The sequence below is a fragment of the Fukomys damarensis genome, unplaced genomic scaffold (assembly GCF_012274545.1).
Source record: "Fukomys damarensis isolate Sample0158 unplaced genomic scaffold, DMR_v1.0_HiC HiC_scaffold_12, whole genome shotgun sequence".
In the NCBI taxonomy this organism is placed as follows: domain Eukaryota; kingdom Metazoa; phylum Chordata; class Mammalia; order Rodentia; family Bathyergidae; genus Fukomys; species Fukomys damarensis.
The window spans coordinates 38,243,206-38,271,009 of NW_022900924.1; the positions used below are offsets into that span (position 1 = coordinate 38,243,206).

The 27,804-nt window shown below is 36.6% G+C and overlaps 1 long non-coding RNA gene across 2 annotated transcripts in view; it reads left to right on the forward strand.

Moving 5' to 3' along the window:
* Positions 1–27,804, forward strand: part of LOC104867881 — a 587,910-nt gene that overhangs the window by 536,379 nt on the left and 23,727 nt on the right. For both annotated transcript variants that reach the window (XR_781883.3, XR_781884.3), the window contains one exon: positions 6,807–7,034. This is a non-coding gene — a long non-coding RNA (uncharacterized LOC104867881). The remainder of the gene's footprint in view (positions 1–6,806; positions 7,035–27,804) is intronic.

Sequence of the window (27,804 nt, forward strand, 5' to 3'; positions counted from 1 at the left end):
AATTTGAAACCAAAAAAAAAAAAAAAAAAAAAAAAAAAAAAAGGAGAGAAAAGAAAAAATAATCCCCCAAAACATAATAGCTCACAATAACAAATAACTCACATATCTACCAACAGAAGAATGGCTAAACAAATAAAGGTATATCCATATAATGGAATATTCAACCATATAAAATAGCTATTGTCACAGGAAACACCATGTATCAGTCTCTGACAATGCTGAGGAAAACAAGATACAAAAAGTCCATAATGTATGAGTCCGTTTATATGAAGTTTTAGAAGAGGTAAAGATAATATATAGTGATAAACAGCACTGAAGTGGTTGCCTCTGGAAGATATGACTGTGAGGGGAGAGATTGGTTGGAATGGAGTAGTAGAGATGATGAAAAGGTTTTATCTCTGAAGAGTGTGGCATTTACACAAGTAAATGCATCTTTCAAATCATCAAATTATATAACCTTTGTAAGTTTTACCTCAATAAAAGTACTTGGATAAATGGACACTACACTGTAGTTTAGTATGTTTTAAAGAAATCTAGCTTTGCTTTTAAGTATATATATTTTAAAAATACATAGGCTATCAGGTGTTCTGTGGGTATTGAAGGAACATGTAAGCTGTGTGTCTATATTTTTACAAAATTGGACTTGTAGCTCATAGTTGCAAAGTAAATAGTTGTATTTGACAAGGAAATGAAAAGAAGCAATGTATTTTATTAGAAATGTGGGTCAATGAGAGGAAATGTTGAGTGAGGTAGCAGGTTTAAATGAGTTAACTAGAACTTTACAAATTTAGAAAAATAAAACTGGAAAAGAAAAATGTAAGTCATTTTATTAGGGGAAAAGCATAATATTTTTGGAAGAGGGATGCATCTTAATTATGTTGAATTTTTGTGTGCCTAATGTCAGCTGACACATAATAGAAATGAGTGTTTGGGGAATAGAAATAACCAGTTTTCTATGGAAAGCCCTCTTCAGTAAGATTAAATTTATATTTTACTTTTGCAAACTTTGTTTTTTGAGTCCCAGAACATGTTACTGAGCATATAAATCCCCCTAATATAGGCCTAGGTTTGAAGCAGAGCCTTACACATTGCTGCGAAAATTCTTTCTTGTCTTTTGGTTTTTGTTTTCCTCCAATTTGCTCTTTTTTTGTTTTGCACTTTTTAAACTCAGACAAATGACCACCCAGCATACAGCGAGGAACGACTCGCATTTGTTTTGTGCTAGCCATATGTTTCCATTTAAAATATCCGTGTTAGGAGAAGGTGGAGATAGGAAGATGCATGCATGTGATGATTTCACATGTAATGTCTCATGCTGAGTCCCCGTTTCCTCTGGGAGCCTGGGTTCTCTGAAGCTGTGCTTTCTGCTTGGTGGAGTCTTGCAAAAACTTTCTTTGTCCCAACTCCAATTCAATGGCAATTAAGTAGATGATTAGCTTGGACACTAGCAGCCTTATGTGCTATTCAGAGTTGTAAACATGTAAATATATGTTGGCTGTCCACTATATCAAAGAGACGGAGTAAATGCTGAGAGGTCTATGGTTCATTGACCCCTTGGGAGAAGTTATGAATCTCACAGAATCTTAGCCAGCTCACATGCACTGTAAGAAGCTCACTGTTATGAAGATTAATAGACACGATAGATGAAAAAGCTTGCCTTTAAATCTTCCATAAATATGACTTCCTCTGCCTCTTAATTTCTTCTAGTATATTTTCAAAATGCTTATCGTCTGCTCTACGTATGACTTCTCTGAAAAGTAGGCTGTTGCCCTCCTTTATCTCCCACTGCTGTTGCTTAAAGTCTCTGTTACAGAAGAGTGCAGATGTCCACCAGGAGAGGTTTTCTCTAATCAGGATACTACATGGACAAGCCTTGTTGCTATACTTGTTCTGTATGATCCATGGAATGAACTGAAGAAAGCACAATTACTGTGTGCCTTCTCTGAGGACATGTACACTGATTCATTAGCAAAATGGTTTGTATTGGAGGGAGATTTTCTTTGTATTCCTTAAATGCCTTTTGATGTGCTGAGGCTGCTGTACACAAACATTGGAGGTGACTCTTATTTTTATATTTCTGGTGTCTTCTACCTTGCTGTGTTCAGACTTCTGCAGTGTGTAAATAATGACCAGGTCCGACCTGAGCAATTCTCTAGGGGTAGTTCCTTTTCTTCCTTAGTCCCTGACCAGAAACCCAACACCTGTGTGTGCCCAGATCTCACAGTCTTCTATGGAAGGGGTTGGGATTTTTTAAAAAATCCCAGCACAGTAGTTCTTACTAATCACAGCTTGTATGCTAATTATATCTGTCTTTCCAAAAGAGGCTTTTCAAAACCCCAAACAAAATGAATGAGTAAAGCAACTATTCCTGCAAATCCAGCACTCTAGAAGGCTGAGCCAGAAGAATCACAAGTTCTAGCCTAGTCTGGACGACTTAGACATTAGTGAAACCTTGCCGCAACATGAAACATGAAAAATTTTGAGGATATATTTCAGTGTGAAGGTCCCTCCTTCAATCTTAAACTATGCAAAATAAAAAAATTAAATTTTTGTGTATCTTAGCAGTCTTAGGATGGTATCAGGGAAGGGGATAAAGTTCTGAACAAACAAAGAACTATTTCAGGAAGTGTATAAACTGCAGATTTGGGATACTTGCTCTGTATCACAAATACTTGCTCCTTTAATAAGCAGAAGAACAAGATACAGGAATAGGAAGAGGCAAATATTCTTGTGAAAACAAGGTGAAAAAATATTTTAATCACAAGTGCACTAAATATATGGTCATAGAACCTATTATGTGAAATCATGATTTTAATTTTACAAGTGTCAAATTGACCTGAGTTTTTATTTTATATAAAAACTATTTAAGTAAACAATAAATTTAAAAGAAAAAAATACACATAAAACTTACATTTTTTTTAACCGCACATTTGCTGATACACATTTAAAAAAATATGAAGACAAAGAGAAAATAAAAAAGTAGAGCTACATGGCCACTGCATTCATTATACCCGTCCACTCTTTTATTCTGTTTATTTAGTCATACTTTGGGAGGCAAAGAATGAAGTTATAATATTCGTACTTTTGCTTAAAATACAGCATACACCAGAGCTTCTTACAGGGTACTGTGCATTCTAGAGAAAGAATGAGGAAACAAGAAACTTCAGGTAAGGGTATACTATTAATTGGCATACACCTTTTAAACTGCACTTCTGTTCTTTAAGAACTAGTGAGTGTTAAAATGCAGGTTCTAATTCAGCTGGTTTGACTGAGAGGCCTGAGATTCTTCATGTCCAACTTGCTCCCAGTAGAGGAGTCCAGGGATGAGAGTAGGTATGCACAGCATTTTATGTCATTGCTGGTTTCTTAGCAGTGAAGTCTTCCACTAGACAACTTTATATATCTCAACACTGCCATATTATTGGACCACTTGGTTTATTCCTTTTTATTTTATTATAAAAATACTATGATGGATTTTCACAGATAGAAATCTTTATACATATCCCTTAACATTTCTTTAATGAACTTTTTTTGAAATAGAAGTGCTCCATTGGAATTATTTGAATTTCAAGGCATTGCACAATAACTAGTTCGTTCATTTATTCATTTATTTTGCAACAACTAATTCTTAAGAAAGAAAAGAAATGTAGATTAAAAGGTGTAAGATAACTAATTACAGCACCCTGACATGAGTTTTTCTTTTCTTTTCCCGTGTATCCCTACATCCTTTCTCTAAAGATTTGCTCCCATCTCTGTGGTAATCCCAACTCACTGTCTTGTGTCTTTCTTAGTATTAGTTTCTTCACAGGGAAACCCTTCCAGGGCTGGCCAAAATACAAATCTCAGGGCTTAGTAGAGTCTACTCACTCAAGAAATAAAAATAAGAGTGAATAGTTGAATGAAAACACATGTTTTACAACAAATACGCTCTTAGACCACTGTAGTTTGGGTAATCAATTTCTTTGTTTACATATCAGATATTGTAACCACTAATTAAAATCTAAGCATAAAAACTTGTGTGCTGTTTCTCATGGAAAATAATCCAGAACAGCCTTTTGTTGTGTTAAAGTATTTCTTTTTATAAAGAAGTCTATGTATGTTCATGGCTGTTTATCAAGATCTGTGGACTATTCTTATTGTGCTCTGGGCATTTATTAATACCATTATGGTATAACGTTTGTATTATAGCTGATTTAGTACTGCTTGTATCAGTCAGCTTTCCCATCTCTGGACTCAGTACCCAATACTTACAATTAAGGGAGGGAAGTCCACAATCGGGAGGATCTGGCCAGCAATCAGTTGGTACTGAAATCATGGCAGAAGGATGCAGAGGATCAAAGCTGCAAATTTCCTGGCCACTGGGAAGCAGAGAAGAGGTGTAGTGCCAGGCATGAAAGTATGAGGAGCCGTGCAGACTGCCCAAGACTACGCCTCTGTGACCCACATGGGAACCTGCTGTACTAATTTGCTAGCTGTTTCTTAATCCAGTAAAGCTAGTATATTAGTATTAATGGCCAAAATACTCATAATTTAATCATGGTCAGGCAGCATTTTCAGAAACCATCCCACAAGGGACCTGCCTTTATTTATAATTACAACATTTCTTTCATTATAAGTTTTTTGCATTAATTTTCATTTTAAAAATTATCAGCTTAAATATTATCTATCTTAATTGTTGAGGTGTTTTTTCTCTAAAGGTGAATACCTGACATATCCTAATTCTCACCTTAGAAGTTAACTGGAACTTCTTAAGATTTTTGAGCAGTTGTGAAATTTATATCTTAAGTTTAGCACAATAAATATGACCTACTCAAATAATATTTGGTTGATTTTCATTTGTGTATTGAATAGTTTTTATCTGTGTGTTAACCAGGAACCTGTTCCAGTAGCTGTACATGTGGCAGTAAAGGGGAACATTTGGATTCAAACAGCTATTCAGACTGATACTTTACTTTCTCCCTTCATGATTCTTCCTTTGTTCAGTTAATCTAAGAAATGTTCCTAGGCTCTTGATGAGTGATAAGAACGGTGATATATAGATGCTACATATAAAAAATAGAATGTAGTATTTACTTTCAGGTAGCTCTGAATTTCCTATTGAAGGAAGTCAGTCACACCACGATAATTAAACCTATAGTTTAAATAGGAGCAGAAAAGAAAGACAAGGTCACCTTGAAGATAAGAAAGATTGTCTTGTTCATGCCCAAGTTGTCCTTTCCAAAGGGTTTGGTTTTGTGCATCCCTCTCTCTCTCTCTCTCTTTCTCTCTCTCTCTCTCTCACACACACACACACACACTCATACACACACACACACACACTTGTCTCTGTCTATCTGTCTGTCTCTCTTTTATGTAGCCTATGGATGTTATTTTGTGAAGACTTTAGATGGTTTGGCAAGTGCTTATTTAATCTAAGTCAAGTTTTACAAAACAAATCATAGAGTGTGTTGTGCAAGCAGGAAGTAGTGCCATACTGAAGGCCATATGGCATCATGCATAGTTTGAGAATCACCATGTCTGTTGAATTATGCTGTCACTGACTTCGAAGTTATCACTGATGAGCAGCAGTTGTTGCCAGGAATGGCAAATCACATCCTACATTTTTAAAAATAAAAAATGGTTTTATGGCTTTTGTGCAGAACTTATTTTTAGTAAAAGGCATAAGTCATCACCCACACTATATATATAGGAGTGGTATAGATTTACTAATACAATTTATTTTTAAAATTTTTACTTTGACTTCAAAATATTTAATTGAATCTCCATGCTATGCAAATGAATACTTGCAAATATATATTTTTAAGAAGCCTAAAATCCACTTGGGAAAAAGCCATGACTCACACTATCTAGAGTTCAGAGCTCAATGTCCCATGTGTTAAGGACAAGGTCAAGTCGCGTGGAAGGCAAATGAGTGGGGGTGGAGGCAAGAAGCTCAGTGGAAAGAGAAGAGGACCTCACATAGTCAGGTGCATCTGACTTGGACTTTGATGGCTGAACAGGTTCGGTTTTGTTTGAGTTGGAAAAATACAAAAAAGACATTTGGTTCCAAAAATAGCACTGGCAAAAGTTGAGGGATTGAGAAGTAATGAAGTGTTGCTGTTGACCATTGCTTCCAAACCCTTAGTGCAGGCTGGCGTTATGTGAAGAACATTAACAATGAGGGCCCCTAGGTCTCAGCTTCAGAGACACTGAATTTGTTGGTTATGGTCTATGCATCTGAATTTTTTTGAAAGTCCCCAAATTCCAATGTGCAGCCATGGTTGAGGACCTCTGCTGTGGAGTATTATATCTGATATGGTTCAATGGGAGGTAAGATAGAAGTAGAGGAAAACAAAATATGATTTTCTTTTTTCTTTTTTTGGTACCAGGGATCAAACTCAGGTCCTTGTGCTTGCGAGGCTGGCGGCCACTGAGCTAAATCCCCAGCCGTCAAAATACAATTTTCTTGGGCTAAAATTCTGTGTGCTGCAATTCTTACAAGGAATCACGGACCCCTTAAAGAAATACACCTATAAAATACACCATGAGAAAAAAGTTAAGGTTCAGGAATTCTAATTTACATTTATAAATGAAAACAATGAGACAGTTAAAGGCTCAAGACTCAGGCAATGTGGATTGTCTCTAGAACTCACCACAAGAAAGGACAAGATTTGGGGTTAAGGAAAGAGGTATTTAATTAAAGGATAAGGGAATTTCAACAAAGATGGGAGTGAGCACTTCAGGTCTAATGGTCACCTTTTGCATTAAATTCTGACTGTGTGGAAACTTCACCTAAAACTATTCATTGTTTTCCTTTCTTTCATCAGCTACCTAATATGTGTATGGGACCGGGAACATAAAAAGAGACAGAAGAGGACCCAAGTTGGAGGGCTTGTTTTCAGAGCAGATGGAGAGGAAAGACACAGGCACTGTGATATCTTTTCTCACCTCCAGTGGCATGTTCAGGCTCAAGACTCTTCCTTCTTGAAAGGTTCCTTCTTCATCATGCAAGTCCTGTCAGTTTTTCCTCACTCCTAACTCCAACATTCTGTCGGGTAAGGCCTTTTTTAACAACACAAAATGAAAAGTCCTCATCCAAAAGTTTGATAAATAGAAGTGTCTATAAAAGAGCCTTCTTCTAAAAATATACACATGCTTCCAGGCTAGTGTCTCCATTTTTGTTTGAGTGTTGTAGCACTCAACCAACTTCGGTCATGCTAGGTAGGCTCTTCCCACCTTCCCCTGCAGTTACCTCATGGTCCTCACACTCAGTGGTGTGCTCTGTGTGGGTCGTAGCAGACATCATCCCTTTGTTCTCAGTGCCCAGCACAGTGCCCTGTTGATATTCAGTATGTACCTAGCGAATAAATTACCCGGGCTACCCAGCACCAGAGTTCCTATTTTGAATCACTTTGTCTGTCTCATCAACATATAACCTCTGAGTAACACTTTGATCCCCAAGGCCCCATGTATCATTTTTTTTAATGGACCTATAATGCCCGGCAAGAGAATAAATCCTTTAGACTCCTAATTCTCATTGGTTTTCTGCTTGTTAACATTCCAGAGCCCCATCTTATTTCATTATGGTTCCCCAAATTTAAAAAAACCTCAATTTATTAAGTATTTTGTCCTTTAGTAGTAGACACTGAGTTCTAATGAGTGATCTGGCCCTTTCAGGAAATTCGCTGGCATCAATTAATTCAGCTATACCTACCTAAAGCATTCCACAGTGGGCCATCACTCACAGGACCATCATATTTCCACACATAAAGAAATGGTTTTGCCAATCACTATAAAATGAAACAATAACCATGGGACAGAGAGAATGAATGTGTATTTACTTTCTTTTCGAATCTTAGCTAGTTTTTTCCCCTGGTCCTACTCAGTGTCTCTCTTTTACAAAGGTTATAGCCTTTTCATTTTCTTATTTCAAAATTTATCCAGTGTCTTCAAATAAATACCTTCCATTTTATCTCCAATTTCTTCAGGTACATAGCTGCCAGATAAAATGTTCCGAAGCACAGTTTTGATAGTAGTTTTCTCATTCGGTGGTTCTTTTACTAACTTAAATATGTCCTTCTGATTTGGGGACCTTTAGTCTGACCAAGACCTCTACAAGATGTTTCAGACAGATGCACCTGATTGGTGCACACTGCTGTGCAGTGATCTTTTACTAGTCACTGTGTGTATTACTCAGCTTCTCATTACTATGAGGGAACATGAGATAATTAATTTAGAAGAGGAGAAGTTTTATTTAGCTCACAGTTCTAAAGATTCCAGTCCAAGATTTGGCAGAAATACTGCTTTTGGCCCCAGTGTGGGTGCTAGATGGTAATGTTGGGAGCATGAGGCAGAAAACACTGCTCACACTGTAAAACTGCTCACCAGGCCCTACCTCCTGCAGGTTCTCTTACCTACCAATAGCACTGACCTGGGGATCTTTGCAGGACACTCGGGACACTTTACAGGTCACCTTTGCTCTGTCCTTTTACTTCTTTCTGATGAAATGTTTATATTCTCATTCTTTAGAATATCCTCGCCGTCAATTTAAAATCACCTCCTTCATGAGACATTCCAAAATCACTGCAAATGAACATAATTCCCTCACTCCTTTGAGTGATCTTTTCACTGAGCTGTTGTTTTGTTTCTGATTCTCCACCTGGCTTACTTTGTAAATATCTATGCTTTGTTGTTTGGGACTATATGGGCCTTGAGAAAATGGGGAGTCTCTTCTTTAACTGTCCCTTAACTTCTAGCACTATGAATTGGACACTGTAGGTGTGCCACTGATATTTGAGATGAGCTTTAGTGAAATATCATGAAGGAAAAGGGCTGAAGATATATTATTTCATAATTTAAATATTAAAATGGAATCTTGAGAAGGAGGCACAAGAATAATCTACCTAATAACTGAAAGACCTTTATTCCTATAATTGTAAGCTCTAAATTCTATATAATTTTTCTTTTCTTTGTAGGAGCTATCACCTCCCTAGCCCTGAAAATGTGTATGCATGTGCGTGCGCACACACACACACACACACACACACACAGAGATGTAGATGAGACTTTTGCTCAGCTTAAAGGATAAGCAGTTCAAAGCCATGTTTATTCTGAATTGGGAAAAATATGCAACATCCTTTTGATAAAAATAGTCTTTATTGAGGAAGAAAAAAGCCATTAACATTTCTCTGTAGCAAATAATTATAATCCCTTGCTATGCCATAAAATTTTCTACAGAGAAAATGAAGCAGTAGGATATGATTATATATTTAAGAAAAAATGTGTTCTAGCTTTATGTGTTAGAATGTGGAATAAAAAGCAATTTGGACATAGCAAAAAGATCCCAAACAGCTTCTGTTCCATGCATAGCAAAACTATGTACATGTGAGCATTTAGAGACATCTGGGGAAATAAGCCTAAGCCGGAAATGCAATCTGTCTTTTGTGACACATTTTTGAGATGAATCCAAGGAGCAACTCTTAAGAGTAAGATAGTAAATGCATGTTTAATGTTGGACAGAATACTTTATTCTTCTTTTTGTGGGCCTGCGACTCGGTTACTACATCTCCTGTAACATTGGGAAAACATTTTACAGGTTGAGTGGCGGAGGTTGTCTAGAAGATGCCTCAGGACAGCAAATACTGCCACTCTGGTTTTTGTCTCTTTTAATAACAGCCCTAATAAAAGTTGGGTGTCTATAATGTGTAATATTAGTGAGGTAAAATACCACTTCTAATATTTTCCTTAGTAAATAGTGAAAGAGCTTAGTGGGCTTTCATAGGGAAGCTATCCTAAAGTCAAAGATTCTCCTTTCTAGAGTGTTAGTGACTTCACTGTGATAAAAACAGTAACACATACAGTGCATGCCTGGCAAGTGCAAGGCCCTGGGTTTGATTCCCAGCATACATGCCGTACACACACACACACGCATACACACACACACACACACACACACACACACAGAAACTCAAAACTGAGAAACACAAAAAGCCAAGTGCTAAATTTACTTTAAAAATATAATAAATGTCCCTAGTGATACAGGGGAAAATGAGTGTTCACCCTCCATCAAGACAGAACTCAAAAGATGATCTCTTTCAACTCACCAGCATATTGGCCTATGTGTACTCTTTGAACTGCACTCCCTCATCCCAGCTCTATTCTCTCTGCCTTGATCCAAGTCCTGCCGGTCACTGCGGCAGCCTCTGAACACAACCCTGCCGACCACTTTACCCTCCAAACCCAGCCTCCGTTCTGCAGCCAGTTTTGTATCACACAAAGTAAACTGGATCATGTCCTCTGGTGAAATCTTTCTGAAGGCCTTTCCTTAGCCACCCAAGGTTCAGAGAGATCTGGCTGGACTTAGGCTCCTACCATTCTCCCTTCTGCAGCCCTTGTACCAGCACATAGTTATGTGGTCAATGTCCTATCCCTAAACTATGATGCTGCGTTGGCTATGACGGCCTCTCCCAGATGTTTCCTAACTCTTTGCTCCCAGGCTACTTCCTACTCAGTCTTTCAGTCTCAGCACACTGTCGCCTCTTCAGAGGCGCTTTCCTGTTCCTTTCTTTCTGCGTCCTTAATCTTTTGTGATTTTTCTAACCTTAAGTTAGCCCCATGCCTTATTATCACATGCCCTAGACAGGGCACTCCACGAGGATCATTTCTCACATGTTTTTGTCTTTCTATCAATATTCTCTAGGAAACAACCGTTAACTAGGAAGGCATCGATTATGTGTTTGTTAAAATAAGAACCACTCTAAATTACTTAGAAGTAACTCAGAAGTTACTCTTCCACCCATTCCTCTTTTTAAAATTATCTCTTACTTTTACTGTTTGAAACAAAACACTTCCTAGAGGCATCTAGGAGGAAGATATTCAGCATATTTATATAGGGCACAAGATCAAAAACACATCAACTGTTTAGGTGACTTTGTTCATTTTCACATACACAGCAGTTCAGCAGTGAGACTATACTGATTGGTTCATTTTAGTTGTTACTTTTTTGATTAAATTGCCCAGCACAAACCACACTCTGAAGACAGATGATCTGAGAAATTGATGATTATGAATCAAATAAAAAATGGACTAGCCTATTGACCCTATGATCTGAAGTCACCTTAGGGATGTTTTGGAAAATTTTTCTGTAGTTTAGTCTGCTGTCACATTCCATAGCTTAGAGAAGAAATTTCACACTCAGATACTGTGTTCCCAGAAGTATTATTGATGGTGATGAAAATGTTCTCAGAGAGAGTAATAAGTCAGAGGCTACTCAACCCATTTCGTGAACTGCACTGCGTGTTTTGTTTTTATAGTAAATATTCTTCACTGTGCTCACCATTCTCTCTTCCCATTCTCCAAGATGTGCACATGCACAGGCGTGTGAGTGAACACACACACACACACACACACACACACACACACACTCAGACACACCCCCTCAGGAAGATTTAAATACGAAGTACTCCAGCTAGGAAAGATAGCTACAATAAGAACTACAGGCCCAGTAACTTGAGAAAAAGCAATTGTTGCTATTCAATTAGTCAAGTCTTCCATTAATTAGTTAGAAAATCCATGTTAGTAGTTTGAGCACAAGGTATTATAATATTTGCTACATTTGTAAGGAAATAAAAGTAATTCTTATCAGTGAGTTAAGACTGACAGTTGGAGAGACGGTTCTCTCATATTCAAGTAAGCAAACGTTATCTAAAGATTCATGCATGATAATATTTATATCTTTCCCTTTAGAGTCTAAGTACCTTGAAGCCAAACATGAAAATATCTACCAGTTAGATGTTTAAAATTTTATGCCTCATGCATGTGGGCTATATCTAGACAAGATTACTTGTCATAAAAAGGTGTTAGCCTAGCTCAAATATTGTTTCATTTGAAGCATAATCACTTTTTGGAGTGGCTACATTTGGGTTATTTCCAAAGTATTGTTTTGATGAATCAAAAAGGACATACTTTAAGGTAGACTGATCTTCCCTTGGCATGGGTTAGATTATGAAGAGACTTTGGTCAACTGAGCACTCAGCTGAGCCCAGCGGCTGTGGGTAGTGGAAAAAAACACCAATGCATAGGGCTGGAAAGGGAGACCAAGCGATGAGAGACAGCTGCAGGCTAAGTTTTAGGAAACTCTTGTGTTCCTGCACCAAGAAAGAAGCTTTCTCATTCTTTATTTAATTTAATCATTATGAGAAACTTATAGTGAAATTGTATTTCACCCTTTTATACATGTGTCTTATTTACTTTGCTTGTTCCTGGGCCAAAATACCCAACACCCACAAGTTAAGGGAGGAAAGGTATATTTAGTTCACAGTTTGTAGAGATTTCAGTTCATCATTGGCTGGCTCCAAGACAGAATGGCATAGCAGACAGGCACTGCAGAAGAGAAATGGTTCACAGTGGGCAGAAGGTAGCAAAGCAAACAGGTTATAAGAAAAGTTTCTTTCTGTCCCTTATATTAGGGACAGAAAGAATTAAGGTGGTGCCAAACCAGTCAATGGACTGATTTAGTAAACATATACCCTTAATCTCAGCATCACACACTCTAGATTTGGCCACCTTTGAAAAAGCCCCACCTATGACCACATGAGGTTTTGGGCATACATCTAGACCCAAACTATAATAACATGGGAAGAAATAGATCCTTCTGGAGTCTGAGAGATTGGTTTGTATAGATAGAACAGTTGTGATAGTTAAGCTTGATTATATCAACTTAATTGGTTTGAGAGATTGGAGTAGCAGTTTGAGTGGGATGGGTCATGAAGGTGTGACCTTATTTACTATTTCTGGTCTTCTTCTCTTTCCTCTCTGGCACTTTTCCCCTGCTCTGCTTCTGGGCCCCCATAAAATAAACATCTTTTCCCTGCTATACTCTTCCAACGTGATGTTTCTCCCTTGGAGTCATTTGACTCTGCCAGAATCCTCAGAAACTATAAGCTTCCTATTCTTTAAATTAAGCTTCCTCTTCTTTAAATGTGAATGTCAGGCATTGCATCTTCATGATGGAAAAATTGACTGCTACTGAAAATCGATGCTACAGAAGTTGAGTCTTTGCTGTGATTGTAATTGACCACATGATTTAGAAGCCTTTGGAACTGATGTATTGGAGGAGTTTAGAAAGGTTTGGACATGAGTGCTAGAGAAGCTCTAGAATGTTATGAACTAAGCTTGATAAACGATTCTTGTCAGAGTTCAGAATACCAGAATGCTGATAGGACTGTGGGCAGTAATAGCCAGGCTAAGAGGTTTCAGTTAGAGAACAGAGATCCATTGACAGGTGGACTAAAGGCCATGTTTGTTATGCTCTGGCAGAAAATTTGTCTACAGAGTATCTATATCCTGAGACTTTGTAAGATATTGAGATTAAGGGTGATAGAGTAATTAATTTGGCAAAAGAAATTTCAAGGCAGCCCAATATTTAGGGTATGGCATGTTTACCATTGGGTGATTTTAGACACATTTATAATGAGAATTGGGCAAAAGCAGCAAATTTTGAAAAACTTCAATTTTGGCCCAGAAGAAAACATGTAAAACTTGGGCCAAAAGAGGTGTGATTGCTGAAGGTATAAATACCATTAAAAAGAATCAAAGTAATTTTTACCAGGACTAGAAACATTCTTTAAGGGCATCTCAAGAAACAGAAAGACTGAATCCATCACAGAATCAAGCATATAAATATATAACTTTTTTCATTTGAGAAGAGAATTCCACAGCCTCTTTCTTAAGAAAGGAGTCTTTAGGGAATTGGCTCCCTGAGATTCATTTCAACATTCTTAGCCATCCAGATACTCAATGGCCACAGCAGTCACAGTCCAAGTGGGACTTGGCTACTTCTCCTGTTGACAGTAGATATTGGTGTTATCTATGTGAAGTTCATTTTAGTGGCATGCAAATGCAAGAATAGGGGAGTCAACGAGATTTCTACTTAGGAAGGCTTGGAAAACCAGGCAAGAAATTGTTGAGAGGGTGGTGCATATACTGTGGAATGAAGCTAAAGGTGCAGTAGAGAGCACTGGAAATTGGAGATCCAAGGAGCACAGAATATTGGCTGAGGAGACTGCAGAACATAGTGGCACCAGCCCAAGAAAGAGTTCTATGTGGTTTGCAACTAGCAAGCCTGAAATCACATTTCGACACCATATGCCCTGGATTTCAGGCATGGATCCCCAGGATTTAATGCTTTCCTTGCTAGGTTTGGTCTAATTCATTTTCTACCTTCTTATTCCTCCCTTTTTGAAAAGCAAATGTTTACCCTGAGCCAATGTATCTTGGTATTATGTAACTTGTTTTTGGTTTTGGTAGAATTTCTCAGCTAAGGGTTTGTCTTAAGACTCAGAACTTGGAACTGTGGATAATTTGAGGAAGGGATTGTTGCATTTCTGTTGTGTATGTAAGGCAGCTGTTTCATGTTAGCTGGAATCATAGTCTTATGTTTATTTGGGGATTAAGTATGATTTAAGGAGTTGTGCTTCAGTATCAAGTTGGCAAAAGATGGGATGTGACAGTCAAGCTCCATTGTGTCAACTGGATTGGCTTGAAAGCTGCACAGGGAAATTGGTGGAGCATGCTTTTGGGTGTGACTGCTTGTGACCTTGAGGCATGACCTTCAGTCAGTATTATTTCTGGTCCCTTCTTCCTTCCTCTCTGATGCTGTTTTTCTGCTCTGTTTCTGGGCTACCATGTACTAAGCAACTTTGCTCTGTTATGCCTTTCTGCCATGATGTTTCTGCTTGGAGTAAGCCAATAATGGACTAAATTCACTGAAGTTATGAGCCAAGTAAAACCCTTTTCGGTCAAGTTGTGGGGTTTAGATAGTTTGGTTCAGTGACAGGAAAGCTGACTAATATACCACAAACGCAAAAGTCAGAATTTCATTTCACGTACTTCAAAACAGTACTCTTCTTAACACCCTACAACATGTGTCATTATCTAGAGCTGATCTGAGATTCATTGTACTTGGATTTCTTTCAGCTGTGATGCCTACTGTGCAGCTTTGGGCAAGCCATTTAACTGGTCAGGATTTTTTCTTCAGTCTTCAGCACAGATGACAATGTCTTTTTTATGTTCATTCTAGGGGTGTTGTGAAGACCCAACAAAATAACATACGTCAAAAGTTACTTTGTAAATTACAAGGCACTAAATGACAATAATGGGCTCTGATTTCATACCTAAAGAACAGATATCAAGCAATTTGAGAGACACTGATTTTGTTGTCTCTAAACTTACGTTTACAATTTCATAAAGGCTTCTTTGCTGCAAGGATCAATTAATTTTAACTGCCAGTCTGCAGTGCACTGCTTATCTTACATACAATTAATTACTCTATAAATCAAATAAGCAAGTTGTTGGCAAATGGCATCTGCAATCTTTGAGCTGACAGAAAAAATGTATTATGAACCATAAATATTGCAGGCCAACTTTACTTTTCTAGACATTTTGGCCCTGGTACCCAGGAAGAGATTATTGGTATTAAAAAAACACTTGCTGGGCTTGCTGGTGATAACAGAGCATGTCCAGACCTCTCAGCAACTCAGAGGGCAGCCCTTTAAGTTCTGATTTCAGGTCGGCAAACTCATTGCTACTTTAAGACAAAAGTGGGCTAATGGAGTCTCCATTGAAATAATTGTGTCAGCATCTTCTTTGGTTTAAGATCACTGAATACAGTGATATCTCAGTCGTCCAACAGCTCCACGCTCAAACTTTCACTACTCGAGCAGCAAAGTTTGAAAAACTCTGCTCGGTGTTTTCTACTTTGCTCCATAGTTGAACTGAAAATCTCACTTGGAAAAAACTGTATGGGCCAAGAGTGAGTCATGCATGGTGTCTCCCTGTGTACATGACCCTAACTGCCACTCTTGCCCAGCCAACACACAGTGCTTGTGTTAGTGAGTGAAAACATTCATCATTACACTTTCTGGTGCTTTATTTGCATAAAATATTGTAACTGTGGTTCCAAAGAAAGTTAATGATACCAGAAGTAAAGCTAAGGAAAAATTGTGAGAGTCATGATAAAGGAAAGAAATCATTACAAAATTTGTTAAAGTTCTAGAAGAAAGATAAATTTATAAGTGTAATTTTTGGACCTCAGAACCAATTATTTGGCTTCCCATTACTTCTTATGGGAAAATATATTCAGTTCTTGAGGTTTTTGTTGTTTAAATGTGAATGTGAAATGAATTGAGCTTAACAACTGAGGTATCACTGTATTGCTTTTCTGATCTTAGGAACTCTGATCGCCACTTCTGCTAATAACACCTGAAATTGTGCCTGGAACACAATAGAAACTCAAGTGTCCACCCATGCTCTAGTCAGCCCACTCCCAAACACTGCTGACTTCTTGTTTCTTCTCTTACAACTTGCTTTATCCCATAGGCAGACCTTGCCTTACACACCTAGATTGAGTCTTAGCCTAAGGTCTTGGTTGTCTTGAGGCTTTCATTCAGCTTAAAACTGATGTTATAATTTTGCACATATTCATGGCTCTTTACTGTTTTCTGCCTCCTGTAGAAGTTCTGGCATACTCAGTGTAGAAACTGTAGTATATTGAGGTTGGTGGAGTACAATCACCCTGAACAGCTTGATTTAATGTATCTTAATCTCACCTAAAATCTCACCTGTCTTTTTCCATTTCTCAATACACACAGAACTTCTTAATAGAAAAATTTGCAATGAAATCTCTGTGACCTATGAAGATGTAAATAGTTTTAAACACTTTATTTAATTTGGTGAATTATTTGCATATTGGTAAATTAAAAATACTTCTTTCATCTTTCATCATTCACTTATTCTTTTGCTCTTTTCTCTTACACATTGGCATGTCAATTGAAGATGAAGTGTTGAAGTTATTTGAACATTTATGTTTCTCTAAAAACAGAAAACTGTTCTGTATATTGGTGTACAACATCATAAAAAGGGCATACCTTTAAACATTCATGACATGTGTACTATATTTTGTTGTTTGCAGCATTCATGTCTTTTCCCACGTTATTGTCTCTGAAATTGGCTACACTGTACAATGGAAGATACTTTAATACTGCTTTATGATTTAGTGGACAGTATTTACAGGATCTTTGTTGTTTATATCTACATAAAATTGTGGTTTATTGCCTCCCAATTGATTAAAAGTAATTAAAAGCTACATTTTATTCACATTTGATGGATATTATACAGCATCTGATTTGTTCTCTTTCCTGTCTCTTCTTGCTGTGCTTCTCTGCATTGCAAAAGTTGCAAAGCTTAAAAATTTCCCACACTTCAATGTTGCCAGGGTTATGTTTGAAAACTTGATTGTGTCACAAAAGAGGAGCACACAAGCCCTGAATGTAGAAGTGAGACAAAGTGTATCTTTCTGTCCATTTTTGATTGAGTGCTACTGGACAGCAGGATTTAAAGGTAGCACGCTCCTCTCTAAGAGCATTCCAGGGATCTTTTCGTAGCTTCCCACCGGAGGGAAAGCAATAACTGCAGTGGATCCATGCTTCTGGGTTCTGCAGAAACACTCTTGAATGTGCTCTCCCTCTCAGCAGGGGTGGTGGTGGGTAGGGGTGGTAGCTCCCCTGATATGTGAGCTTTGTATTGTACAGTGCTTCTAATATATTTTTTTAAACCACCGAATTTCTTGTGTTGAATCTCTTTCTGCTTAAAAATCCTGGAGTGGTGTTGGCAACTTCTGTTCAGGTGCCTCATAATCACAACAGATTATTATATGCATTCTAAATTAAGATATGAAATAAATTAAGTCATCGAAGAAATAAGAAATCCTTTATCCATTTTCACTAGATCAATCCTAGCTATTTTTAAAGAACTTATATTCAACATCAGGATTTGCCATCATGATTAAAGTAGATAATGGCAAAGGATTTCCTTCAGAAAAGCCAAGGCACTTAGTATTTAATAATTTTATTAGAACACCATAGGAGAAACATTATTGTTTTGATAATATCCTTAAGTTTTAAAGCAGAGAAACATAAGTAAACAAGTAGGTACACATATAAATAAGTCATTGTTAAATTATTGAAAAAGAGCAACACAAAGTATTTCCCCATTTATCTCTTTATTTGTCCTTTGAAGAAATAGAGTTTAAAGAAAAAAATCTCTGTGTAGGATATCAGCATGAGCCTCAGTCTGATCTTAAACAAGTCATTTCATTTTGTTCTAACTCAGATCTTTCTGTGAAATATGGAGAATAAGACCTACTGCCTGTCTGGATTTCAAGGATATTGTCAAGAATAAAAATCTTAGGTAATGTCTTTACATATACTTGGAAAAGAACTTACAAGTTTTGGGTACTATTAAACTTGGATTGTGTACCCTTAGCATTATTCTTAGTGCTAAAACTTCAATCATCGAAATTTGAAGTTAACCATATATAAGAGATTGATCTAATTAAATAGAGTACATCCTTTGAAAATTATAGTTCTAATCTGCTCTCTGAAAGAGCCCTGTCCATAGATGTGATAATGAAATATATCCCAAGGTTAAACCAGGACTTTGCTGAAAGCCATTAAGGATCACTTCAAAGCTAAAAATAATTCACTAATAAATGTTCCTCATTTTAAATATCCTTCTCAGAAATGATTAAAGCATACATCTTAGAGACCAGTATTTTCAGGTTAACTGCCACTTTTTAAATCCAGATTTCTCTTTCCTATTTTAGTTTAGATCTATGATATTTAAGCCATGCTCTCAGTGAATGCACTCCTTTAGGATATGTCCCTTACTCTGAACAAAGGGAGAAAAGTTGGCCATATACTGTAAAATAATATTTTCATTTCTATTAAGTCTTTTTATAAAATCAGACCAATGCACCCTGCTAGCATCTTCTGTATAATTTTTCATTGGTTCAAGCAGGGTTAGATTTTAGAGCTGATTTTACTATCAAGAGAAAAATATTCTAAGCTTGAGAGTTTTACTATTTCCCCATTGTCACAGTGAGACAAAAGTATTTCTTTCAAACTGCATTATGGAATAGATGTATGCACTTGTATTATTATATCTATTTTAAATACCAAAAGCAGAAATTTCAGAAATGTTATAACTCTAGGTTAATATTTAAAAAGTAGTTTAATGTGCTAGCTAGATCCACAAACTCTGGAGATGACTGTATGTGGTCAAATTTTGCCACATTAATTTACTTGTGGGTGGCTTTAGAAACATTACTTAACTTTCTTGTACAACAATAGCACCCACTTTTCAGGCTTTTCATAAGCATTAAATAATGCATTTAGTCATTTAGGGTCATAAAACAGAGCCTAATTTGTGCAAGTACTCAAGAAACTATTATTACTTTCTGTAGCAAGATATGATACTGTTTTTCTTCTTTGTCCATAGAATCTATAATGTCTAGAGACTTGACCTTCCATATGATCAAAGTTAAGTGAAAATTGTTCCTTATAATTATCAAATAACACATTATGTTACACAACAGAAATCAAAACAGTATGAAATAGCGATAAATCAGTCAGCTCAAGGATTAGCCTTGCCCTTAATATCTCTACGAATATGTGCCCGTTATTTGCTATGCAATCAGAATATATGCAAAGGTAGTAAAGCAAATCTAGACAGCTGCAGCACCACAGTGTCACATATTTGTAGTCATTCAACCACTTCATTGTATTTGTCAGTTTTCATAAAATGGATTGTTACACTGGCCCGTGTATTTAACATATCTTAATCCATAGTCTCATTGGAGAGACTTATATGAAGCATGTTTCCCCTAAAGGTGTGTCTATTGACTTTAATATATTAAAATGGCCCACAAAGAAAATAAAAAATAAAACAAACAGTAGGAAAGGGAATTGAAACATGAAAATTATGTAAATTAAGACATGAAAGAGGACTTCCAGAACTGCTTCAGAAAATGGTAATAACAAGGAAATAAGTATGTTTTAAGAGAGGGCAAGTATTTTAAGGGAGGTTAATAATGTGTCTCTTAAGGACCCGTGTTCAATCCCCAGTACCCCAAGACAATGTGTCTCTTATAGAAACATTTTTTGTAATTTAAGCATTCATCATATACTTCGATCACCCCTCATATACAATACTCATCCACAAGGAAGAGTGACATCGTGTCATTTTCAGGAAAATCGATGGAACTAGAAAACTGCAATGTTGAATGAAATTAGCCAGACTCTGAAACTTAAATATGGCATGTTTTCTCTTATATGGTATATGTAAAAAACATGGATTAACAAATAAAAATTAAGTAGACTTTTGAAGAGACAAAAGGGACCAAGGAGAGAAGGGAAGAAAGTGAGAAAGGGAGAAAGGGATTGAAATTGATTAATATATATGTTAAATGATGTGCTGGCTTCTTAAATACACCCCATGATCATGGAATATTAACAAGCACTAATAAAATAAGAAAGAAGTGGTATTAGCAGCATAGTGGATTAGGGTACTTCTCCCATCTTTTCTCCACAGTACACTGATTTTGACAGGTACCCACGATAGAGAGTAACTTTGCAGGAGTCTGAGTCCAGGGGAGAAGTTTCCTAACTCATTCAAGTACAAAAGCTTCAAAATACCAAAACAGATTCAGCCCAAAGAGAACTTCCCCGAGACATATATCAAGGTCTGAAAAATCAAAGACAGAATTCTGAAAGCAGCAAAGGAGAGAAACCAGTCACTTACAAAGAAAACTCATTAGACCATCATCAGTTTTCCAAGCAGAAATCTTGCAGATTATGAGAGAGTGGACTAATATATTTGAAGTGGTGAAAGAAAAGAAAAACTTCCAGCAAAGAACACTTTTTTGGAAAGTTCTCTTAGAGAAAAAAGGAGAGATGAAGACTTTCCTAGATAAAGAAAATCTAAGCAAAATTGGTAAACCATTAGCCAACCTGGTCAAAAACAGGAAAGAAAAGGTCAGATCAATGTAATTAGGAAGAAAAAGGTGAAATCACAACAGATCCAGCAGAAATCCAGAGGATCATCAATACCTACTTCGAGAATCTGTACTATAATAAATTTGAAAACACAGAAGAAATGGACAGATTTCTTGATACTCATGAATTACCAAAGTTGAATGAAGAAGATAAAAAAATTCTAAACACCCCAATTACAATCAGTGAAATTGAAAATGTAATTAAAAGCTTACCAATGAAGAAAATCCCAGGTCCTGATGGATTCACTACTGAATTATACAAGACATTTAGAGAAGAACTACTGCCACTACTCTTTAAACTTTTCAATGAAATTGAAAGGGAAGTAATACTTCCAAATTTATTCCTAGAAGCAAGTGTTACTTTGATTCCCAAACCAGGGAAAGACCCAACCAAAAAAGAAAACTACAGGCCAATCTCCTTAATGAACATAGATGCAAAAATCCTCAAACAATACTGGCAAACAGAGTAGAAAGGGTCATCAAGAAGATCATACAACCTGACTAAGTCAGATTTATTCCAGGATGCAAGGATGGTTCAACATACATAAATCAATAAATGTAATACACTATATTAACAGAGTCAAGGACAAAAATCATATGATCATCTCAATAGATGCAGAAAAGCTATTTGACAAAATTCAACACCTTTTCAGGATAAAAAGCCTGCAGAAAACTGGAATAGATTGTCTTTATCTCAACTTGATAAAGGCTATCTATGGAAAACCAACAGCCAACATCATGTTAAATGACTAAAAAATGAAAAAACAAGGATGCTCACTGTTACCACTCCTGTTCAATACAGTTCTGGAAACATTAGCCATAGCAATTAGACAAGAGAAAGAAATTGAAACAATAAAAATCAGAAATGAAGAAAAACTTTCACTACTTGCTGATGATATGATACTCTACATGGATGACCCAAAAAACTTGGTCAAAAGGCTTCTAGACTTAATTGACACTTTCGGTAGAGTAGCCTGATACAAGGTCAACATTAAAAAACAATAACCTTCTTGTATGCAAATGACAGACTCACTGAGAGAGAAATTAGGGAAACAATTCCTTTCACAATAGTATCCAAAAAAAATGAAGTATCTAGGAAACAATCTAATGAAAGAAGCAAAAGATCTCTACAGTGAAAACTACAGTACTCTGAAAAAAGAAAGTAAAGAAGATATATGAAAATGGAAAGATATCCCCTGCTCCTGGGTAGAATCAACATAGTGAAAATGGCCATACTACCAAAACTGCTATACAGATTCAATGCAATCCCTCTTGAAATTCCAACCCAGTATATTTCACAGAACTACAGAAAATAATCCAAAAAATCATTAGGAACCAGAAGAGACCTAGAATAACAAAAGCAGTTCTAGGCAACAGAGACAAGACAGGGGGTATCACAATCCCCAAACTATGCTACAAACTACTACAAAGACACTGTGATAAAAACAGCATGGTACTGGCAAAGAAAAAGATCTGAGGATTAGTGGAATAGATTAGAAGATACAGAAACAACTCCAGATGTACTCAGCTACCTCATCTTTGACAAAGGAGCCAACCATCCTCAGTGGAGGAAAGATAGACTTTTTAGTAAATGGTGTTGGAAAAAATGGATTTCAATCTGCCAAAGATTAAAACTAGACCCTTATCTTTTGCCACACACTGAACTAAAGTTCAAGTGGATAAAAGATCTAAATATTAAAACAGAAACACTAAACTTGCTGCAAGATAAATTAGTCAGAACTCTTGAAGACATTGGCATAGGAAAAGATTTTATGAACAAATTCTCAATAGCATGGAACTATCAGAAAGAATCAACAACTGGGATCTCATCTTATTAAAAAGCTTCTGCACTGCAAAAGAAACCATCAACAGAACTAAGAGACAACCTACAATGTGGGAAAAAATTTTTACCAGCTGCTCCTCAGACAAAGGACTATTATGTAGAATATATAAAGAACTCAAAACAACCAGCCCCCCCCAATATAAAGAAATAGTTCAAAAATGAGCATCTGAAATGAAGAGACATTTCTCAGGCAAAGCAGTAAAACCATCAAATAAATACATGAGAAAATGTTCAACATCACTGGTAGTTTGAGAGATGCAGATGAAAACAACACTGAGATTCCACCTCACCCCAGAAAGAATGCTTGCTATCAAGAAATCAAGCAATAGCAAATGTTGGCAGGGCTGTGGAGAGAAAGGAACCCTTCTCCATTGTTGGTGGGAGTGCAGACTGGTGCAACCACTGTGGAAATCAATATGGAGATAAACAAAGAACCGCAACTAGAGGTTCCATTTGACCCAGCTATCCCTCTGCTGGGTATCTTCCCAAAAGAATTAAAAGAATCATACCACAGTGATATATGCACACCCATGTTTGTAGAGGCACAGTATGTTGTAGCTAAAACTTGGAAACAGCCCAGTTGCCCATCAGTTGGAGACTGGCTAAAGAAGATGTAGTTTTTCTATAAAATGGAGTACTACTCTGTTGCAAAGCACCAGAAACTAGAGTCATTCATAGGAAAATGGATGCATACTGAGGCCACACTCTTTAGTGAAATAAATAAAACACACATATGTAAATACTGAATAGTTTCTCTAGTATGAAAAACTAAAAGTTTAAATAAGATTCAAATTGTATAACTGACAATGTGAAATGGGAAGAAAAGGGCCAAAGGTGTAGGGGAAGTGGAAAGGGTAAAAGGGAAAAGAAAAAAAATATGAGAAAAGGAAAAACTGGAAACAAAGTCTTTGTAAATAAGTAAGGGTGGAGGGGTGAAGGGAGGGCAGGGACAAGGGGAAAAGATGAGAACCGAGATCTGTCATGTAAAGGTACAAGATCCGAATGATAAATGTAACTGTACTGTATATTTAAAAAGTACCAGTAAACTCAATGAAAAAATATCTAAGCAAGATTATTATCACTAGATCTCCCTTATAGGAGTTCTTAAGCTGGAAAGCAAGAATGCTAATTAATAACATGAGAATATATGATAGTTAAAACTGACTAGTAAATGTATATATATTCAAATTCAGAATACTGAAATGCAGCTATCTAGATTACTTTTAGTGAAATATAAAGATTAAAAAGCAAGGGCCGGGGATTTAGCTTAGTGGTTCTGCTGCTTGATTTGCAAGTGCAAGGACCTGAGTTTGATTTCTGGTACAAAAAAACCCTATGAAAAATAATTTGTTAATGAATACATAATACAAAAAAAACTAAGTTGTGACATTAAGGATCTAAAATGTGGGAGGAGGAATAAAACGTAGAGTTTTTATATGCAATCAAAGTTATTATCAGCAAAATAGAGACTGTAATAAAATGTTTTATGTAAGTCCATCTAGGCACAAGGTTAAATACCTATGGTAGATATACAAAAGACAAAAATCAAAGCATGCTACTATAAAGATATAATCAAAGCTTGGGGCTGCAGATGTAGCTTAGTGATGCTGTATCTGCTGGGCAAGTGCAAGGTTCTGAGTTTGATCCCTGGAACTGGGGGGAAAAATCATCAAACCACCAATGAAGAACAAGAGAGGAAGCGAAGAGTTTGTTTGTTGTGTTTTTGTTTTTGTGGTACTGGGGGAACCTCACTCCAGCCCTTGTGCTTGCAAGCCAGGCAGCGGAACCACTGAGCCAAATCCCCAGACCAGGAAGCAAAGAGTTTAGAAACAAAAAGCAATGAACAAAATGGTAGTTGTAACTTTTTACCTAGCCGAGGTGTGTCCAAGCCCTGTCTCACAAGTTGGACACATCTGGCTGGCCTGGCTACATTGAGTGAAGAGGAATTATCTTGGGCTTCATACAGAATATATAGCATAATTATTACATACAAGACACAAAACTTCTTTCATTTTTTTTTTTATAATGCAAGTGTATTCAACCCCTGGATACAGGCTAGACAAACCTGAATTTATATAGAAAGAGAACAAGAGAAGTATCTAATACTAGTATCAGATAAAATAGATTCTAAAAAACTGTAAAAAGAGACAGAATGATTATATGAAAGGGTTGATTCATCAAAAACTTAACACTTGTAACATGCACTCAACAGTGGAACATCTAAGTATATAAATCCTATGTCAACAGATCAGAAAAGAGAAAAAATAGCAGAATAATAATGCGCAAGATAAGGTCCAAGATAATGTGCATGGTAGAAAAGAATAAAATTTACTCAAACTTTAAAAACTACCAAACATGTAAGGCTGCTTACTGAAAAAAGTATGCTAATTTCTACCTACATGCATGTGGTGGAGGTACCAAACAGTGTGACCTGCACTTAAATTATGAAAGGGTAGATTATTACCAAGCACAGAAAGAGAGAAGAGGGAATTGCAGATATGGATAAAGGTATTGAGGTGGAATGCATATACCTAGCTCATGCCATATGGAGTAAACAGCAAAGTTTACAATGGGAACTAATGACAATGAGGATTATCCAGCTGACTGTGAAGGGTCTCAGATGCTGCTGTGTGTAGCTGTCTATCACAAACCCTTAAGCAAATTTTAAAGTACAAGCTGCCTACCTTATTGAAATTTGACTAATATTACTGAATTTATATGATTCTGAAAAATTCTTTATTTCATTTTGTTTATGGCCTAGATGATTTAGAATAAAGTTTCCCATGCTTTTCGAGACAATTCTTTTTTTTTTTTTTTTTTTTTTTGTGCCAAAGAAGAGAAAACAGTTTGTTTCTTCGAACAGATGGGGACTTCTATAGGGATTCAGCAAGGAAAACAGCTGTATTAGAACTTCAGGAATTTTGCTTTTCTTTTTCTCTTTGCTGTCTGATTATTCCTGTGACTTTTTTGTCTAATTTTCTTTTTTTTTCTTTTTTCTCTCTTTGAATTTATTGGTACATTTTAGGTATACAGTACAGTTACATTCATCATTGGCATCTTGTATCTTTAGAGAATTCTTATGATAGTGAAAACAAATAGTTTCAAATATTAAAAGAAAGTTAACTTATTGCATTATTTCTAAATTATAAAGTTATAATATTTTATATTGCACAGAAGTTTTGGGAAAATTATTTGCTTAAATATATCTAATTGCAAAATTCTTTACATTTTTGTCAGCAAAAAGGAAAATGAATACCTAAATACAGAGAATCACAATTAATGTACTCAAAGGTAGAATATTTAAAAACCAACAAACAAAGTGTCTTCACTAGTCTTATTCGCATAAGCTTGAAAGTGGAATTACATCTCCTTGATAAAAAACTTCATGATTTCTTTTCGATTTTGGAAAGGTTGGCAAAATCTCCTACCTAGACTTAGCACATTCCCTCAGAAGAACTGTGGAAATTCAGAATACATCCATGAAAGTGAGAAACTCTAAGGTGTCGTGGAGAATTGAAACAGATTTACTCCCAAAGCAGGTGCGAGTATCAGCCACAGTCAAGCACCCTGGGGAAGATGGGGTCTGTATACGCGCAAATCCCAACAGCCACCGTGGAAACGTGTGTGTGCGGAGAGCTTGCAGGCACAGGTGGCAGCTCGGGCCAGTGGCTCTTTCTAGAGATTATGAAATTGTAATTCTGGACAGTACGTGGTTTAAGGGTCAGTGGAAGTGGAGAGGATACATCTCTCCTTTCAGCCCCGGAAATTAAATTTTGGGAAAAGAAGGATCCTCTTCCACAGCAAAATAAAGATATTGACCATTTTTCTTCTTACTGAGTAAAAGTCTCGTGTTACAAATAAAGTGCCTTGACTAAGCTTAACTCAGACATTTTCATATTTTACAAGCCTGATAAGTGCTTGTGAAAAACATCCAAGGTCAGAAAGTCCTGTTGATGGAGAAAATAAATTCTCTTTTGCTCTCCTGTTTGTTTAGATCTAAGAAAAAGACTACACTATGGTTTGTTGTGGGCTTAACATTGGGCATTTAAGCCAGAGTACATAGATTTAGCACCCCCCTTGCTTGCCCCCCCTTATCCCTCAGCAAACTTTGTGAAAAGATGGTATAACACAATTATTTTGGGAGAGGTATTATTTTGTTTTTTTGGTTTTTTTAAATTGAGTTTATTGGTACATTTTAGGTATACAGTACAGTTACATTCATTATTGGTATCTTGTACCTTTACATGACAGGTCTGGGTTCTCATTTTTCCCCTTGTCCCTGCCTAAATGTATTATTTTGGGACCTCGTAAGCTTCATAGTAACAATACAGAATTCAAAGGCTACTAATAAAAATGGTTCAGAATAGAAAGGGCCAGTGCTTCTGATGTTTTCATAGAAATTGAAGGAGAGTGCAGAAGATCTATAATTAACGGTTTCTATTTTCCTTTAATTGAGTTTATTGGTACATTTTAGGTTTACAGTACAGTTACATTCATTACTGGGATCTTGTACCTCTACATGACAGGTCTTGGTTCTCATTTTTTCCCCTTGTCCCCACCCTCCCTTCACCCCCCCTCCTCTCCCCATTTACAGAAGATTTATAATTAAGAAGGAGAAATGCACTGGGGTTGGACCAAGGTTTGAGATTAAAAGCAGCATTTTAGTTCATTCTAGTTTATTAGTATAACTTATCAAGTCTCTGAACATGTTTTGAACATCTGAGGAAAGAGCTCTCTGCCTTCTCTAAAATCTCCACAGATGAAAGAAAAATCCAGTACTAGTTATATCCAAGCTCACTTTTTAAGTAATAAATCGGCAGAAAGCAAAATCAAAACAAAACAAAACAGGGAAACCTTTTTGGGGCAGACAGGAATCCCAGAAATTTATGGTCTACTCAAATTAGGATGTTCCCTCTAGCCTACTCCGGTGGCTTCCTTTTAAAGATGTGCCCTTTAAACCCAGAGAAGTGAGGTCACTTCTCAAACCCAGTGCTGCTGGAAAGTTATGGAATCAGCAAGACATCAGATTCCAAATGGAAGTTGTATTTTAAATGCAAAGCCATCATTCTTTTTTTTTTTTTTTTTTTTTTTC